This window comes from Schistocerca americana, chromosome 8, assembly GCF_021461395.2.
Source record: "Schistocerca americana isolate TAMUIC-IGC-003095 chromosome 8, iqSchAmer2.1, whole genome shotgun sequence".
NCBI lineage: Eukaryota > Metazoa > Arthropoda > Insecta > Orthoptera > Acrididae > Schistocerca > Schistocerca americana.
Genome location: NC_060126.1, coordinates 411,661,234 through 411,680,421, shown reverse-complemented (window position 1 = coordinate 411,680,421; position 19,188 = coordinate 411,661,234).

Genomic DNA, 19,188 nt, shown 5'->3' with positions numbered 1-19,188 from the left:
ACAGAAGTTCCATGACATCAGAGAGTCACAAGAAACCTTTTGTGCGATGTATAGGAGCCTCTACAGACTGGTTCAAACAAGAGAGAGGAAACATATCTACGGAAAGTTCCATGATGTCTGAGAGTCATGTCATGTCTTCTTTGTTCAAGTGTTCAGAGACAAGTCAGAGCAGACCAGCCTGCTCTAGTCCGGAAATGTGGAATTCTGTCCCCCACCAGCCATTGTGGCTTTACAGTATCTCCAAACCAGCAGTTGTAGGACATCGAAAATTCACCAACAATTCCATTCATTTTTCTTGGCTGTAGGACAGTGTGTGTGTGGTTCTTTTTCACGATCTTTTGCGTGATTCGAAATATGTTACGGTCTTTCAGATATGTAATTGTCCTGATTTTCCTGTCTGTGCCTCGACACTAATGTGTTTCGAAAAGTGAGGAACCTTAAATTAGGAGCATTAACATCCCTGACTCCTGCAATAAATATAAACGTAGTTTCTTCAGTAACGAATACCACAGCAGCTATAGGAGTCAGAAATAGTTTCTCTCTGGCTGTGCCTTAATACAAGCAGCTAAAACTCAAAAAACATAAATATATAGTTCGACTTCCAAACATGTGTTAAATTGGGTACTGCAGCTGATACCGGTTTCGGGATCTCTTTCCCACAAAAGCGCGCGAAATGTCTCAGGGAGGAAGGCTGTATGATAACTGGAAGATTTCAGAAGTGTGGCACAATCTTTTAGAGTCTGTGTTCATGCGTGGCAGTATATATGGCGAAACTGAAGCAAACTACTGTGCAGCGATCTTTTGAAAGTGTGTTTAGAGATATATTTAGTTGGATTTAATAGCTCCTCAAGCAGCTCATGTTCAAGTGGAAGGGAAAGATGCGGTATTTCCCAAAAAAAAAGTGCCCACAGTGTCCAGGGGCGGAAGTCTGGAGTTTTCACAAGTGTGCACCGACATTTTTAGAGTCATTGTTCAAGTTTGACGATAGTTCTCGGAGTAAACCATGTAATTACATCACAAACTGTTAAAATATTCTTGCATCATCTGCAAAGGACTTACCGTCTATGTTTGATCTGTTTGATCAGTGGTACGTTTAGCTCCTGTGACAGCTTCATGATATGTATGTGACAATATTCCAGACATTGATTACACTCAAAATTTAATAACTTCTGAAGCCTTCATGTTCGATGACAAGGGTTATCCTCGTGCCACAAAGAACAAAAGTGCAGCAGGGATGAGGAGGAAGGCTGTGGGTATCTCCAGCATGACGGGATTTGCCTAACGTGACTGTCCTGCAGGCAGCAGTGGCCGGTGGCTCATGGCTGGTGTGGATCGGTACGGCACAGGGTGCAAGAGCGACTAATCTTTTCAGATACGTTTAGTGCGATCTGTGACAGTCCAACTACTTGGTTCCTTTCGCTATTGGAATGAAAAACAATACCACAATGGTTTAACATCGTCTAAATAGCTTAAACATGAGGGTCAATTTCGGGGTGTATTGCGATTTCAGAAATAAATATAAGTATTCTTAAACAAATCTTAAACAAATTGTTTAAACAATGCCTTATGCACGCTTACCAGCCTACCGTCGTGAGGTCCTCCCAGTCCAGCAGCTAGACACAGACTGAGCGTATTTCCCGCCATTCTTCCCCAGGCCGCCATTTTGGACTACATCACCGGAGGGATGGGGCAGGGGAGGGGGAAGTCTAACAGCGCCCTCTACACCCTGTGGTGGTGATGTTGTGAACTAAGTCAGTTAGCCTCCAGACCTCATGGTGAACACACTGGATGGAGCTACTGTCTAGTGCTCAGTCAAAGGTAACTAAAATTGCTTAAATAAACAATATAATGCAGTGCATAAAAATAAAGACTTACATCCGTCCTATTCAGAAGCCCAGCACTGACTGAGTCCAGGTCATGGTAGAGTTTGGTAACCACAGGAGAAGCCATGGAGACTCTCGCCGTGTGTGGTTGGGGATTATCTTGCTGAAATGTAAGCCCAGGATTGCTGTCGGTCGTCGGGCTGTATTGCGGAGGACAATCAAGTTGGTATTCCGCCGCTGTTTGAGACCTCCCAGGCATGTGTTCGCTGCTCGTTGGGGCTCAGTGTAAACTGGGCCTCATGACGGAAGACAGTTCTCTTCCAGTGAATGAAATATCAAGCCAAAGATGTGTCTGGGACACCCTGGACAGCAGTGGAATACCAACCTGATTGTAATCTGCCACAGAACCCGACAACCTTCACTGATGACGTGGGATGCTATTTTTTTTTTCATGCCAGCACGCCTTTGTTTGTTATCCTTGGCTTTCTTACTGCACAGCGGTACATCGACGATATTCTATGCTGCGTTTTGTTACCCTTCATTGCAAGCAATCCTCGGATTACATTTCCGGTAGATAAAGCCCTCCTGCAGAGACTGAGAGTTTCTGCTGCATGTCTTCGTGATTCCTGAGTCCCACTTTGGCTAGCTTGTCTCCAGATCTCTCTACAGTTGAGAACGTCTGGAACATCAAGGTCACGGCTCTCCTGTCAGCCCGTGATTTTGACGATGTGAGGCGCCAGTTGCACAGACGTTCCCACGATATCTGTCAGGACGACTTCCAAGAACTCTATTCATCAATGTAAAGCCGAATAACTGCTTGCATAAGGGCCAGAGGTAGACCAACGCGTTATTGACTTGCTCAAATTGAGAAGACCTTTCTCTTGAATAAATCATCCAGTTTTTCTGAAGTTGTAATCATTTGTTTGTCAGTACTTGTACTTCACATCTAATCATTTCCGTTCCATTCGGATAAATCCTTCGTGGTGCGTAAAGTTATTTTATTTTTTGTTCGATTGTGGTTACGATCACAGAAATAAAGCAATTTCGAGAGTGAAACAGAATACCTCCAGTATAGAGTGTGCGCGCTTATTTCCAGCACTTTGAAGCCCATTTCAATTTTTATTTTAAAAAATGCCTACCATCTGCGAAAGCACGTCATTTACCGAAAGAACGCATGTTTGCTACCAGCTGTCTCTCCGCGCACGTCCTGGTGACGGTGCCTCATGGCGAGAGGGCTCACCGCCTTAACATTATGCGTCAGCAAACTGCACCTGTATGCGTGGAGCGTACATTTCGTTTGATTAACTCGATCACGCGTCTGTTTCTAAATCAGCAGTGCCGGCGGCGACGTCAAATCCGTCCCATCTCCGGCAAATGAGGTGGTGTGTCGAAGCGGCGCGCGCTCATTTAGGAGGCATCCGTCATGGGCGCCGCGTCTGTCGGCGTCACGGCGGCGCCGCGCGCACTCGTCCATCACTCTGCGCGCGCATTAGCGGACACGCGCCTCCGGATGTGTCCGCCTCCTCCCACCGGCTCCCGCCCTGACAGCCACGTGCCACCCTAATATTCCGCTACGGGGCATCCCAGACTCTTACATTCCTCTTCTCCACTCAACACATGAATCTGTACGGCCTTCAGTTATGCAGCATTTTCCTGCGGCACTTTCCCTAATGTTATTTATCATCTTTCTGTTATGGTGGCGTCTCAGCCTTTTCTTGTCTCTTGGAATATAATCTCACATGGCAAAAGTTTACTCGCCATCTTAAGTTTTGTGACGGCTCCCAAACCCAAGGTCCTCGGAGGTACTTTTGTGGCAGCCACCACAAATTGTATAAAGCGTGGGTAGTGGGCAGGATGTAGCTATGTCTGTTGGCCGAAAAATAATTAATGACAAGAATTGCGCCAGCTAGAATGAGGAGATAACTTATCTTTATTTCTGACGAAACGTGCACGAGCAATACAAGTCCAAGTAATATCCAAGAGTAATCCGTGTACTGACAAGGGAACCTCCCCATCGCAAACCCCCTCAGATTTAGTTATAAGTTGGCACAGTGGATAGACCTTGAACAACTGAACACAGATCAATCGAGAAAAAAGGAAGAAGTTGTGTGGAACTATGAAAACAATAAGCAAAATATACAAACTGAGTAATCCATGGGCAAGAGAAGCAACATCAAGGAGAAGGTGAACTCAGGAACGCCGTGGTCCCGTGGTTAGCGTGAGCAGCTGTGGAACGAGCGGTCCTAGGTTCAAGTCCTCCCTCGTGTCATCACTTTAATTTTTTATTTCAGAAAATTATCGAAGTTCAGGCACTCACACATAATCAACTTCGCTCTCCAAAATTCCAGGACATGTTCAGATTTGCTCGGACATAAGCAGGATTTGACGGTGTACACACGGAAACATTTGAAAACGTTAAAAACATGTTTTGACAGAGCACAAGGAAAACTGTGCGACTGTGAAACTGTTGCATTCATTTGTTGCAGTTTATGTCACAAACTCTTATGCTTTCATCACTTTTTTGGGAGTGATTATCACATCCACAAGAAAACCTCAATCGGGCAAGGTAGAAGAATCTTTTTACCCATTTGCCAAGTGCACACGTTAGGTGGATCGACAATATATTCCTGTCATGTGACGCACATGCCGTCACCAGTGTCGTACAGAATACACCAGACGTGGTTTCCCGTGGAAGAATCGGTTGACCTATGACCTTGCGATCAAATGTTTTCGGTTCCCATTGGAGAGGCACGTCCTTTCGTCTACTAATCGCACGGTTTTGCGGTGCGGTCGCAAAACACACACACTAAGCTTATTACAGTGAACAGAGATGTCAGTGAACGAACAGACAGATCGTAACTTTGCGAAAATACAAAAGTAAACTTGAACCAAGGACCTCTCGTTCCGCAGCTGCTCACGCTAACCACGGTACCACAGCGCTCCTTAGCTCATACTATCCTTGATGTTGCCTATCTTGAGCATAGACCACTCAGTTTGCATATTTTGCTTATTTTTTTCATAGTTCCACACAACTTCTTCCTGTTTTCTCGATTGATCTGTGTTCAGTTTTTCAAGGTCTATCCACTGTGCCAACTTATAACTAAATCTGAGAGGGGTGCGATGGGGAGGTTCCCTTGTGAACCTAGTCGAATACAATAGCAAATATCACCCTGCAATGGCTCCGCTATAAACTCCACGAAAGGCTAGCAATAGACAATGGACAACAGACTGTCCGTCTTGTGACCAGCGCTCCTCCTTATATGCAAAAGGTAGAGGGAGCTGCGGACCCGAGCTCAGCCATGGCGCGACCTCTTCCGTCGGCGGTAACGCTCTGAGACGCCGACGGCTGCGACAGGAACTGTGGGCAGCAATGTCACGGTCAGGGCGCGCGTGCGCGAGTTGGTTGGTTGGTTGGGTCCGTGGATACAACATTAAGAGAGCGCGCCGATGGCTTTGAACCAGTGTAAAGCTTGTTGGATGTCCTCCTAGGGAAGAAAGTGCCAAATTCTGTCCAATTGACGAGATAGATCGTCAAAATCCCGAGCTCGTTGGAGGACCCAACCCATAACGCTTCAAGCGTTCTCCACTGCGGAGAGATTCGTCGCCCTTGCTGGCCAAGGTAACGTCGGAAAGCACAGAGACAAGTAGTAGAGACACCTGCCATGTTCGGGCGGGCATTATCTTGCTGAAATGTAATTCCAGGATCGCTTGTCTTGAAGGTCAACAAATCGTCGTCGAGCTTCCGATGAGCTGTAAAGGTGCCGCTGATGAGAACCAAAGGGGTCTTGCTACTAAACGAAATGACACCATGGACAATCACTCCAGGTTGCCGGGCCGTATGACGGGCGACAATCAGATTTGTGTCCCACTGTTGGCTGGGGCGTTTCCTCACAGGTCTTTGCTGGTCATTGCCGCACGGGGTAGCCGCGTGGTCTGAGGCGTCTTGTCACTGTCCGCGCCCCCCACCCCACCCCCCTTACCCACCCGTCGCAGATTCGAGTCCTCTCTTGGGCATGACCGCGTGTTGTCCTTCGCGGAAGGTAGTTAGATTAAGTTGTGCGTTATCTTAGGGCAGTCTAGTCCCATAAGACCTTGCTACAAATTTACAGATTTCCAATTTCGCTGGTCATCAGGACTCATTTCGAAGTGAGGCTCATCGGTGAAGACAACTGCACTGCAGCGAATGTGATTCCACGTCGAAGACGTGTTTGGAGACGCCACAGGTAGTGGTAAGATACCAACCTGAAAGTCGCCCTGCATACGGGGAATGACAGTCTGACATGCCACTTTTTTCATAAAAGGACCCCTTTGATTTTCATCCCGGGCACCGTTACAGCACAGATGTACGTCGATGATATTCCAGGCCTCGTTTTGGTACCCATCATTGCAAGCCATCCTGTGCTTACTTTTCAACAATGCAGTCCTTGCCCACACATCACGAGTGGTTCAAATGGCTCTGAGCACTATGGGACTTAACTTCTGAGGTCAACAGTCCCCTAGAACTTAGAACTGCTTAAACCTAAATAACCTAAGGACATCACTCACATCCATGCCCAAGGCAGGATTCGACCCTGCGACCGTAGCGGTCGTGTGGTTCCAGACTGTAGCGCCTAGAACCGCTCGGCCACTCCGGCCGGCCATAACGAGTGTTCCTACAACTTGCCTTCGTGCTTGCCAATCTTACCTTGGTCAGCAAGTAAGCGGGATGTCTCCGCAAATGAGAACGTTTCGAGAATTATGGGTACTGTCCTCCAACAAGGGATTTTGATGATATAACTTAGTAACTGGACAGAATCTGGCACGATATTCCTCAGGAGGACGTCCAACAACTCTGTCAATCAAGCCAAGCCGAGCAACTGCTTGCGTAAGGGCCATAAGTGGAGCAACGCAGTACTGACGTACACAGTTCTTGTAGCTCTTGCTCTTGAATAAACAATCCAGTTGTCGTGACATTGTAAACATTTGTTTGTCAATACATGTACATCACATCCATCGATTTTCGATCCATTCGGATGATTGCTTCGTGGAGCATCATGTTTTTTCTGACTGATGTATTAGTGGATATCAGTATGGAGTGTGACCGCCTTTCGCCCTTACAACTTAACCTCTGCTGGGGCCATTTTCGATGAGCTATCTGAATGTCTGTGAAGGAGGGCAGCCCATTCGACCTAAAGAGCCGAAAACAGAGAAAGTAATTGTGTTGGACCCTAGCAAAGTCGACCTTCAAACTCATCCCAAAGGCGTTACACCAAGTTCTGCTCACATTGGAACTCTGGGCGAACAGTATCCACAGACTATTGGCTCACAGATGTTGCTATATGACTGGCCCCATTGTCGTGCTGAAACAATCACCGTCTCCGAATTGTACCTCAACTGCACGCTGTACGCAATTCTGTAAAATATCGTTATATCCTTCTGCATTTAGCATTTCCTTAAACGCAATAAGGGGACTGCAAAGTGTCAGCGAAATACACCCCATGTAATATTACCACCTCACTCGTTTTTCACTGCTGTCACTGAACACTGCCAGTAACACTAGGCATTTGTCAAGCCAAAAATCGTCGATAATATTGCCGCACGGCTTAACGTGAGTCAACCCTTCAAATGACGCGCCTTCTGTGATGCATTGTGCAATGGCGTCTCTCTTTACACCAGCTCAAGGATCGCGTAGCACTGACTATAGTAACTGCGGTTTACGCGGAGCTCTTCCACTGTTGTACCTTTTTAACTGCCTAAGCACTCTCACTGTGCTAGATGCCTTGTTAGTAGGACTTAACAAGAGTGGTTCCCTCCGCTGATTCAGTGCGATTTTTCAGAAGCGTATTCCACATTTCTCAACTCTTCCGGTCCAACAGTACGCGAATTCTGCCTGTTCTAGATTCAGTTGTGGTTGTTTCTTTGCTTTTCCACTTTACAGTCGTATCACCCACAGTCGACATGGGCAGTTTTAGATCGGTTGCAAAGTTCATGACTGGTTTGTTACTCAAGTTACATACAGTGACTTGTCCACATTCGATGTCGCTGAGCTCTTCTGACCGAATCAATCTGCTGTTATGGCTTTTCCGCTGATTCCTTTGATACTACTGCGTCTGCCTCTCGTGTCATCTAACGCTGATTCCGCAATACATTAGGGTGCCCAGCTATTTTCGGTCGGCTACACTGGGCCCTGGCAGGTGGAGGGCCCACGACGCAAACAGAGAAACACCACGCAAACAAGCGAGCAACCACACTCGCAAGGTAGCCGAAAGGCGCTGCTACCTACACCAAAACCCGCACTTCCGGTTAGGAACACCAATACAACAACAAACACGACCCGACCTGCGGTCAGCAACACCACACAAGTACCAACCGCAGCTACGCCCGCACAACAGAAGACTGGTTTTCCCCCAGTCGTAATCCAGAACTACGGGGACCTCAGCGTCCTCAACACAACATTCGCGGAAAGGCACTCACCTTGCACGCTACACACGAAGTACTCTGGGGATAGGGCCTCACTGTACGTATCAAGTAACAGTGAATATAAAGATCTCCTTATCTTCCTCAAAGAAAAGGAAATCGAACACTACACGTACAGGACCGCCGAAGAACGGACACAGCAGTACGTGGTAAAGGGAGTGGACCCCAACACCCCAAACAACACAGTACAAGCGGCGCTTAACTTCCTTGGATTCGACTGCAAAAGTGCTTCCAGGATGACAGGCTTCCGCTCCCACCACCGTCTACCACACTACCTGGTCGAGATGGCCGACACGGCCGCCTCCCGCGGCCTTCTGCAGATAAAAAGCCTTCTGCGGATGGACGTAAGGGTAGAAATCTACGAACCGCCACAGGTCCCCCAACAATGTAACAACTGCCAGCGGTTCGGTCATTCGGGCCTCCGCTGCAGCCTGGCACCCCGTTGCCGCGGATGCGCTGGCAAACACGCATCCAACGCATGCACACCAATACACGAAAACAAACGCCGTTGCGCCAACTGTGGCCAAGCCCATGCGGCCAACTACAGGGGCTGCAACGTATACAGAGAGGCGCAGAGGCGCAAAAACCAACAGTCGAAGCCACCCAACGTCATAACACGACCAAGGCCCGCACCAAACCCTGTCAGGAACGGAGTGTCGTTCGCCATGGCTACACGCCCTGGAGGAGCAGTGCAGGCCGCGGAACCTCTGCGCCCAGCACACGCACCTATCACAACCGCTGCGACAGCAACACAATCGTCTCAGCCAACACACGACACTGCACCCACACCGGTACCAACACCAGCCCCCAGAAACAACACGACCCCACCCCCTGAAGCCACTGCCTGCGAACCTACACATGACACACAAGAAAAAACACTAACACAGGGAACCCCAGAACCAAAAACCCAGAGAAGGCGTAGGCGAACACGTGGAAACAGGAGCGGGAACACACGCGCACCACAACAAAATACCCACCGACAGCAAAACAATGCCACACAGACACACAGTCAGCAAGCCAGCGACACCAGCACACACACTACTCCTCCCCCCACCACATCTGACACACAGGCACCTCAAAATGTTCCACATAACAACAACACAAGCGCCAGCCCATCCCTAACGCCAACACCCGCACCAGCGGCCGCCAACACCACAACCGAGCCACAGGCCGACACACACAACGCCAACACAACATCTGGGGGTTTATTGGAAACACTATTCCCCCGTCACACTACCACCCAGATCCTTCACAAGATCTGGGCGGCCGTCGGCACACTCTTCACACAGCTCACGACTGCTCAACCCGGGCAGTACTGGGCTGCCATACAAACAGCGTTCACCACACTGTTTACACACATACATGGATAACACACCACACCCCGCCCCCATCGCAAACAACCAGACACTGACACAGATCCTGTTCTGGAATGCAGACGGGATCAATAACAAAAGGGCGGAATTCGCCGCGCTCATGGAGCGTAAGGGTATCCTTATCGCACTGCTGAGCGAAACTAAGCTCAAACCACGCAACCAACTAAACTTGACTGGCTGCTGCGTCTATCGTACCGACCGACCGGACGGCTCCGGTCACGGCGGAACAGCCATCATCATACACAAAGACATAGAACACACAAACATAGTGCTCCCTGAACTCGAAAAACTAGAGGCAACCGCCGTCAGGGTCATGTTCAACGGAGCCTACACTACACTGGTGTCAGTATACAACAGCCCTAAAAACATCAAAACACGCGACATCAGCACAATACTCAACATATCACCGCGCGTAACAGCCGCTGGAGATCTTAACGCAAAACACCCGGACTGGAACTCACGAATACGAAACTCCAACGGCAAGAAACTATACGAACACGCACTAGGACGAAACTAAATCACACTAGCGCCGACCGAACCGACGCACATTCCCTACCGGAGGGGACACAGGCCAGACGTGTTAGTTATGGCCCTCATCAAGGGCATAACAACGACACTCAACGTTGCCGTTGAAAACGATCTGCCCTCAAATCACCAACCCGTTATACTGTACATTGAAGAAACACTGCAGAACATGGAACAACGCAGGATGTTAGACTACAGGCGCGCGAATTGGACCCAGTTCAAGGAAACGCTTGACAGTCGCATCCCACCAACTCACGCGATTAACGAGACAGCCCAAATTGACGAGGCAGTCGAAACCCTCACCGGCGCCGTCCAGGACGCAATAGCCGACACCAATCCAATCCGCACGCCACAACAGCACAGTGCTGCCCTACCCCAGGAAATCCTGGGCCTAATCTCAATGAGGAACCGCCTCAGGAGACACTGGCAGCGTACCAGGCGCCAGCACTTCAAACGGCACATTAACAGGCTCCAGGGTATAATCCGGGAAAAAATACAAACATTCAAGACACAACAGTGGGACCAGAAACTCGAAGGGCTGGACACCGCGCGGCCTGGCGTGTGGCAGCTGGCCCGACACTTCACCAGGGAGAACCTGTACACCCCCACGTTACAAGGGCCTGACGGACCAGCATATTCTGCGGAAGAAAAAGCGGAACCGATGGCCCTCACACTCGCAGCGTCATTCACACCGAACCTGGATCCCTCAGACCCAGCATTCACACTTGATACGGACCAGGAGGTCACACGCATCTTGGCCCAACCAGCGCGCAACAACATCCGACAAGCTAGTACAGCAGAAATCAAATGGGCCATCATGCATACCACCGCTAGGAAGGCCCCTGGTCACGATGGCATTCAAAACCGTGTCCTCCAGGAGTTCACGGACAAAGCTGTAGACTACCTAGCACACATTACGAATGCCATACTCAAGCACCAACACTTCCCCACCTTTTGGAAGACGGCCAAGGTCCTGATGTTCAGGAAGCCGGGGAAAGACCACTCCCTCCCACAAAATTACCGACCCATCAGTCTGCTGAGCGTGCTCAGCAAGATCGTTGAGAAGGTAATATTAAAACGACTCACCAGGCACCGCATCACAAGCGACACCCTGAGACCGGAGCAATTCGGTTTCAGGAATCACCACTCAACAACACAACAACTCCTCCGCGTCGTTGAATACATAACACACGGATACAACACAAGCAAGGCAACTGGGGCGGTGTTCCTGGACATCGAAAAGGCTTTCGATCGTCTATGGCACAACGGCCTAATACGCAAACTCAGTGACGCAGGGTTCCCCGACGGGCTCGTACGTCTCATACACTCATATCTCACGGACAGGAGTTTCAACACTGACGTGCAGGGCAAACAATCGACACGACATGGTATACAGGCAGGAGTACCCCAAGGAAGTATCCTAGGGCCTTACTGTTTAACCTCTACATCAACGACCTCCCAGCTACACATAACACGACGGTAGCAATCTACGCGGATGACACTGCCATCCTTGCGCAAGATTGGAAGCCGTCTAACATTAACTCACGACTACAGACCGCACTCAGAACGGCGGAGCCTTGGCTGGTGAAATGGCGTGTTAGAGTAAACGTCGACAAGTGCGAGGCCGTTCTGTTCACTAGAAGACCGAAGCAACTGCGCAAACATCAGCACTGCAACCCAATAACACTACACACACGCCCAATACGTTTCCGCGAGAGGGTCAAATACCTCGGTGTCTGGCTGGACAGGAAACTACTCTGGGGGGGACCACATTCAACGCGTGACCAACAAAGCTAACGCGAGGCTCAGACAACTCTATCCTATGCTTAACAGGCGTAGCACACTGAACAGGAGGGTGTCTAGGTCCATGTACATGACACTTATTAGACCCCTGATGACGTACGCAGCCCCTGTCTGGGGATACGCTGCGCCAACTCGCCTGCGCCGTCTGCAGCTCATACAGAACAAAGTACTCAAAATCATAAGCAACGCTCCGCGCTACACACGCATCGCGGACCTTCACCGGGAATACCGGCTAGATACTATCTTGCAGGTATTCCAAAAACTCTCCACACGACTGTACAATAACACGAGACACTCGCGCAACCCGTTTATCCTTTCTCTGGGTAACTACGACCACAACCATAGATGGAAGCATAACAGACCAAAGACATTACTGGCTAGGAACTGAACATCTATGGTCTATGGAACGCTAACACGACAGTACTGGCGAGCCCCTGCAACACAGTTATTACTGAAAACCCAGATGTGCGACTAGCCGAAAAACAGGCAACCGCAGGGAAACCGTACTGTACACAGCACGCAAACCAGCCACACACACCCCCCTACACAGTCCGTGAGCCGATCTATGACCGATCGCCCACTAATCCACAACGACCTTGAACTGTTGCAGGGACGCAGCAACTGCAGCAAACGCCGCAACAAGCTCCAACAACGACAAAGGTAACGATGCACGATACCTCGACCTAACACAACCACACCTTGCATGCACTGTCGCAGATAGCAAGCCGCTACTGCCCTTACTACCCGTCCTACTGTCGCAGAGCTTTTTTTCCCTTGGCTCTTGCCTTGGCACTTTTTTTCCTCTGCCCTTCCAACCGCTACCCTTCAATCGTTTTCGACCACTTCTATCTCCTGATGGACCATGTTAATGAGTAGTCTTACCCAGCCCGCATCTCGTGGTCGTGCGGTAGCGTTCTCGCTTCCCACGCCCGGGTTCCCGGGTTCGATTCCCGGCAGGGTCAGGGATTTTCTCTGCCTCGTGATGGCTGGGTGTTGTGTGCTGTCCTTAGGTTAGTTAGGTTTAAGTAGTTCTAAGTTATAGGGGACTTATGACCACAGCAGTTGAGTCCCATAGTGCTCAGAGCCATTTGAACCAAGTCTTACCCAAACGCATGGACAACATCACAGCCCGCATCCTGTGAAGCCTGATTCAAAAACTAACATGTTTACGGAGGTGACAGTAGAACTTTTGGTTTGGTCACCACGTTGGTGTGGGCGTGGAGGGGCCCCATCCTTGTTTGAAAAAAGTGTAAGTGACGGCATTTAAGTGGCGTGTATATGACAGGCGGATATATGAAATCACGGCAGGAACAGTCCACGGGTATACTGCCGGTTCATAATGTCCAACGGGCACAATATTTCGGCGATCAGACATGTCGCCATCGTCAGGTGCTCTGACGAACTGTGCGTCAGCCCACCTGACGATGGCGACATGTCTGATCGCCGAAATATTGTGCCCGTTGGCCACTATGAACCGGCAGTGATTGGACTGTTCGAGCAACAAATACGACGGGAGAAACTGAAGAATCACAAATATTTCGGAAACTGACTGCTTGCAGATGTCCTCATTTTCACGGTGACAGACGTTGTCTTTTTTCGATGGTCTGACAGCGCGGATCGATCTACGTGTTTGCAAGGAACGATGTACCATTCGTGGCCACAAAGAACAGTAGTAATAAAGGTACCCAAACTGATAGGTACACGAGATGAGTGTTTCGTTGTGTCAGTGACACTCTGTTTAAAATCCGACAGGAATTTTTACTGCCAGTGACTGAGAGCCCATCTCAAGCAGTTTCCAAGCGGTCAAGAAAAAGACAACAGCATGCAGTGGATGGTTGGAGTTGGGCACCTCGCGATTTTTCACCTTGTAAAATGATGGAATTCGTGGAGTGCACCAATGGCTCAACGAAGCGCTTAAGGAACAGCCAGTGATCAGCTTTCAGGTCGTTGTGTAATGTTTTAGGGGCATATATTCGTGCCATGACTTTGGCCTCGTCATTCAAATTGCAGTGAATAAACAAGATCATGCCTATGTCAGGATTATCGGAGGCCAAGCGTTGTCCTTGCCTCTAAATCTTCAAGTCAGTGTCTTGAGAACACTCTTGTCTTCCAAAATGACAGCAGTCATAGGGCTGCATCAGACACTCCTGATTTAACGAGCACTCGGGCCTCTTATCGACACGTTGACTGGCCTGTTAAACGTCAATCTCACCTAACGAAAAAAACGATCTGTTGGAAAAACGATCTGTTTGAAACGTCGGATGAAACTTAAGAAATTACATTTCCAAAATTTGATACCTCTACTTGTTCTTATCTTTGCTGAGCTACACGTATCACTTATGAAGAAATTTGCTAGCTCTCTTCCTCTCCCAATTGAGTTCATTATCAATGTTACAGACGGTGTCACAATGGTATTAGCGTGACGGCTCATGTGAACTAATAATTTTTGGCACGACGTGCTTAGCAATGAACCTTCTCGGTACATGCACCCTCATTTCAGTTTCATTTCGGTGATAATTACGCCTTCCATTCCAGTTTGTTTCCTGAACCAGTTGTGTCTCTCGTCTAGCAATTCTCAACATGCGTATGTCAAACTGTTGCTAAGTGAATTGTAGCTCTTTTTCTTTACAAAATCCTAATTCATTGTCAAAATTAAAAACTGCTGGTAGTTATTCGCCTTGTTTTAGACTCATTGTAACGTAAGGTTTTTAAAACAATACTTAGTTCATAATTAGGGTTTTTGGTCTAAATACAAAAACCAGCTGTTCAGTGTGTAGAAACTTCGAACAAATTAAGTACACATATGGTTTCCTATTATAGGCAAAGTACTCTAGAATGAAACGTCTATACCCTCACTAGCGGTGGGGTTGCATGCGTGCAAGAGATGTTAAACGTAATCGACATCGACTGCTTTCAGAGTTGAATCCTTGATTTTCGGGGTCACTAGACTGACAGTCCCTATGGCATAAGTACAAGAGATGGATCAAGATATGGAAACATCACGGGAAATGCACCGCCAGACGTAAATATACTGGCAAAGCGTGCAGGTTGTGCTGTCGCATTTAACCACGAATGGCACACATGCATTGTCCTCAACATATTGCAAGTTTCAACCGTGGCTAGAAAAGTGTTCTATGCAGTTGTTCATAACGTCGAAGCTCAGTGCTCCTATGGTGGTTGCTTCCGTAACTGAGATAGCCGAAGCATTTGGTGTTTCAAGAGGTACCGTACAAGAGATGTATACCCCATACAAGGGAAGCGGGAAAACATCATCCATCAAGTCACACCGTAGAAGAAAGTGTGTGTTGAGTGATCGTGACAGACGGTCATTGAAGAAGATTCTGACGGTAAATGAGAGGACGACAGCTGCAAAAGTTGCTACAGAAGTAAATGTCGCACCCGTGAACTACGTCGGCACCAAATACAGCATAAATGGAGCTCCGTAATCTGGGAACTGCAGGACTAACTGGAATCCCAAAATCACTCATCAGTGATGAAAATGTCCACAACTGGAAAATGTAGTGGTGAAGCCATGAAATCTGGATTATGGAGCAATGGAAGATAGTTAATTGGTCGGGTGATTCTTGTTTCACACTCATTCCAATTTCTGGCCGAGTTTGCGTTCCAAAAGGGAAACATAGCGAGAGGTCGATGATTTGGGAAGACATATCGTGGTATCCCGTGGCCGCCATTGTTATTCTGCAAGGTCACGTTACTGCCAACGATTATGACTCCATTTCGATTGATCAGGTCCATCGCATGTGGTACAGTGTTCGTCTACCAATAGTGAGTACCAAGACCACAGAGCTCCTGATCGCACAGCTGATTTTGTAAGCACGACGATGAATAGTTGCGTCTTCCCTGGCCACTACAGTCAGCATCTCTCAGTATTATCGAATATTTATGGTATAATTTGTATAGAAGGGTGTGTGGTCGCTACCCGCCTCCGTCATTGTTGCCTGAGATGACTATTTAGCAGGAATCATGGAATAATATTCTCTTGAAAGCCATAGAGTACCTGTATTTATCTGTTTTGCCAAGACTACTGTAATCTGTCACTTATTGTGTTTTTCGTGTTTCCATGTTTTTTGTGCATCCATTGTATACGACCAACACCGTGTAATCTCCTAACATAGCATATTTATGCAGTGACATTCGACACAAGGAGATAAATCTTCTTGGAGAACGACAAACCTCATAGCATTCGTGTCTTGCTCATCATTGTAGTATGTCAATAGTATTAAATTCTTTGGATTTGTGTAGACAGCAACTCGTATATGGCAGTTTTCCATTAGATGCTGTTGATATCTTGTGAAGCGTCGTACAGAACGCGTGAAGATTGATTACCTATTACCTGCCTCTGATTTCATGATGGAAATTTTGAACCATCACCACCACTACCATCACCACTTACATCACCACCACCACCACCACCACCATCACCATCATCATCATCATCATCATCATCAACCATGATCATCCACGGCTGCATACAGGCGTCCTCAAGACTTCTTCATTCACTACGATCTCCAGGTTTCCGCACTCAAGCTCGTCCTGTTTGTCTCATTATATTGTCATTCTATCTTCTATCAGGTCATTTCTAGTTCTCATTTTCTTTACGGTGAATCCAATACAGTAAATCCTTAGTCGATCTTGAATCTTTTCCTCTCGCTATATGCTCAGCAGCCTATTTTCAGTTTCGTTAGAGTCACTAAATAGTCTTCATCTCCTGTTGCTCCTCTTTCCCATTTACCTTTCTATTCCTTCTGATAATGCCCAACATATATCTCTCCACTGATTGGTGAGCAACGCTTTCTTTTTTTTTTTTTTTTTTACCAGCAGCTAAAGTAGCAATTTTTCTCACCTGTTTTGCACGTTTAGCGTCCCTGCTCACTTCCACAAGTAACTTCTGGCAGTGGAATCAGGTTATGGATTTTCCGTACAAGGCGTATCGAAAATTTACTTCCGAATGCAACATTAAGTTTCTTAAATAAAGTGCAAGCCGTTAATGCCCTAGAGTTTATTTCTTGTGTATTGTGATGGAAGTTTTTCCAGGATTAAAGTTCGTTTCAGTCACATGTATCCTTTGTGGTCTGTAATTAAGTTCGGACTGTACATTTCAATTCAGTTTTTTTAGTTTCGTGGCGGGAGTTTTTGAACATCGTGAAATTGTATCCAAATTAAAATACTCAATACACCCAGTGTGCCGCGGCAGAATGGTTGCCTCAAAGCTTTGTGGTTAGGAACGTAAGGGGTCTCCTAGTTTCTGAATTCGCTATCTGCCTTCCCTCCCGGAACCTCCCCACCCCCACCGACCGCCACGCACCGACGCTCTGAAATTTCCACATGCCCTTATCGGCGTGTGGTATCGTACCGCGCTATCGGTATACGTTCGCGTTCCACTGCGAGCAACGACTGTTATCGCACCGGCTGCTGAAAAAAGGACATTTTACCTCACCCGTCCTCTTCGCCGCCTCTCAGGTACAGAACCGTAGGTCCTTCGTACAGAAATGTCCTTAGGTTACGTTTTAGATATGGAAAGAGTGTGAAGTCAGAAATATTACAAAAGTAATTTTCGCCCTTCAGACGCCACATTTCACTTCTCGATTCAGCTCCGTCCCCATTCGAAAATAACGTTCTGAGCACTATGGGACTTAACATTTATGGTCATCAGTCCCCTAGAACTTAGAACTACTTAAACCTAACTAACCTAAGGACACCACACAACACCCAGTCATCACGAGGCAGAGAAAATCCCTGACCCCGCCGGGAATCGAGCCCGGGAACCCGGGCGTGGGAAGCGAGAACGCTACCGCACGACCACGAGCTGCGGACTTCGAAATTAAAACTTCGTTCTTAAAAACTACAGTTATAAGTTGAAACACCCCTGCTGCAGGCATTTACCGGGACGAGATAGCTGTTAATTCATCGAAAACAGAATAACATTTGGAGCCTAATGCACAAACAATGAATTTAGCGATCACTGTCTTCAATTAGCTACAGAATATTTACTACCGTCATTAGTGAGAGTCTTCACATTTTGAAATACATTTTCCGAAACTTGAGATTTTCGTTCACACACTGCAGGAGTGTAATCTGACGGATTATGCACTGTTCTAGTCACGAAATTGGTTCAAAGTTCCTGAAGGGTTCATAAAAAATGGGTTTTCAGTGATAATGTTCTAAGGATATGTTAAATTTAGTTGCCGAGAACGAGGTGACCCAAATTCCTTATAAGATATTGGTATCTCAAATTATCTTGCAGCAACTGAATGAAGCAAACAGTCTCTTCGAAATCCACAAAAGCAAAATCCATACTTACGCAAACCTGGAGACAATAGAAGATTTTATTTAGACTGTTAAACTAAATATTAGGACATGAAACGTTATTTCAAAGCACACGCAAATGTGTATTTGTCGGATATTTTCTCGGGACTACACACGGTCTGAAATTCAAAAGGGCAACGAAAAAGAGAGAGCATTTAAGGAAATGTATTATTATCTTATTAAGAAACTATGATACACTACCGAAATGCCGGCCAGGATGGCCGTGTGGTTCTAGGCGCTACAGTCTGGAGCCGAGCGACCGCTACGGTCGCAGGTTCGAATCCTGCCTCGGGCATGGATGTGTGTGATGTCCTTAGGTTGGTTAGGTTGAAGTAGTTCTAAGTTCTAGGGGACTGATGACCTCAGAAGTTAAGTCCCATAGTGCTCAGAGCCATTTGAACCATTTTGAACCAATCGAAGAACGAAAAATAAGAACACAGAGTTCGTAGAGGCATCCAACAATAAAAATCCCTCGGTAGTGAAAACATCAAGAAGTACCGAGAGTCATAATCGGAATAGCCTGGCGAGACAGACAGGGGACCTCAGCAGAAATATAGTGGCGCAGGGCAGCGAGATCATATCACGGCAACTTCGTTAGGTGGCGAAAGAAACGCCACTGCTAACACAACACTGCGTGCGAAGAGCTTTTGCGAACCAGTCGTATACCATAACAAAGTCACTAACGAAGCACGGCAGAGTGAAAGCCGTTGATACCTTTGGAATAGCAAGATCTATGTGGTCAAGACAAGTGACCTCGGGTATACATTAGTCGCTACTTCACCCCATAAATATCCCAGCGTTTTAGCTCATAAAGCAGTAGGTCAGACGGACTGATATGATTTTCGCACTTGACTCCTCGGTTTTTGTTAAGTGGCATCGGG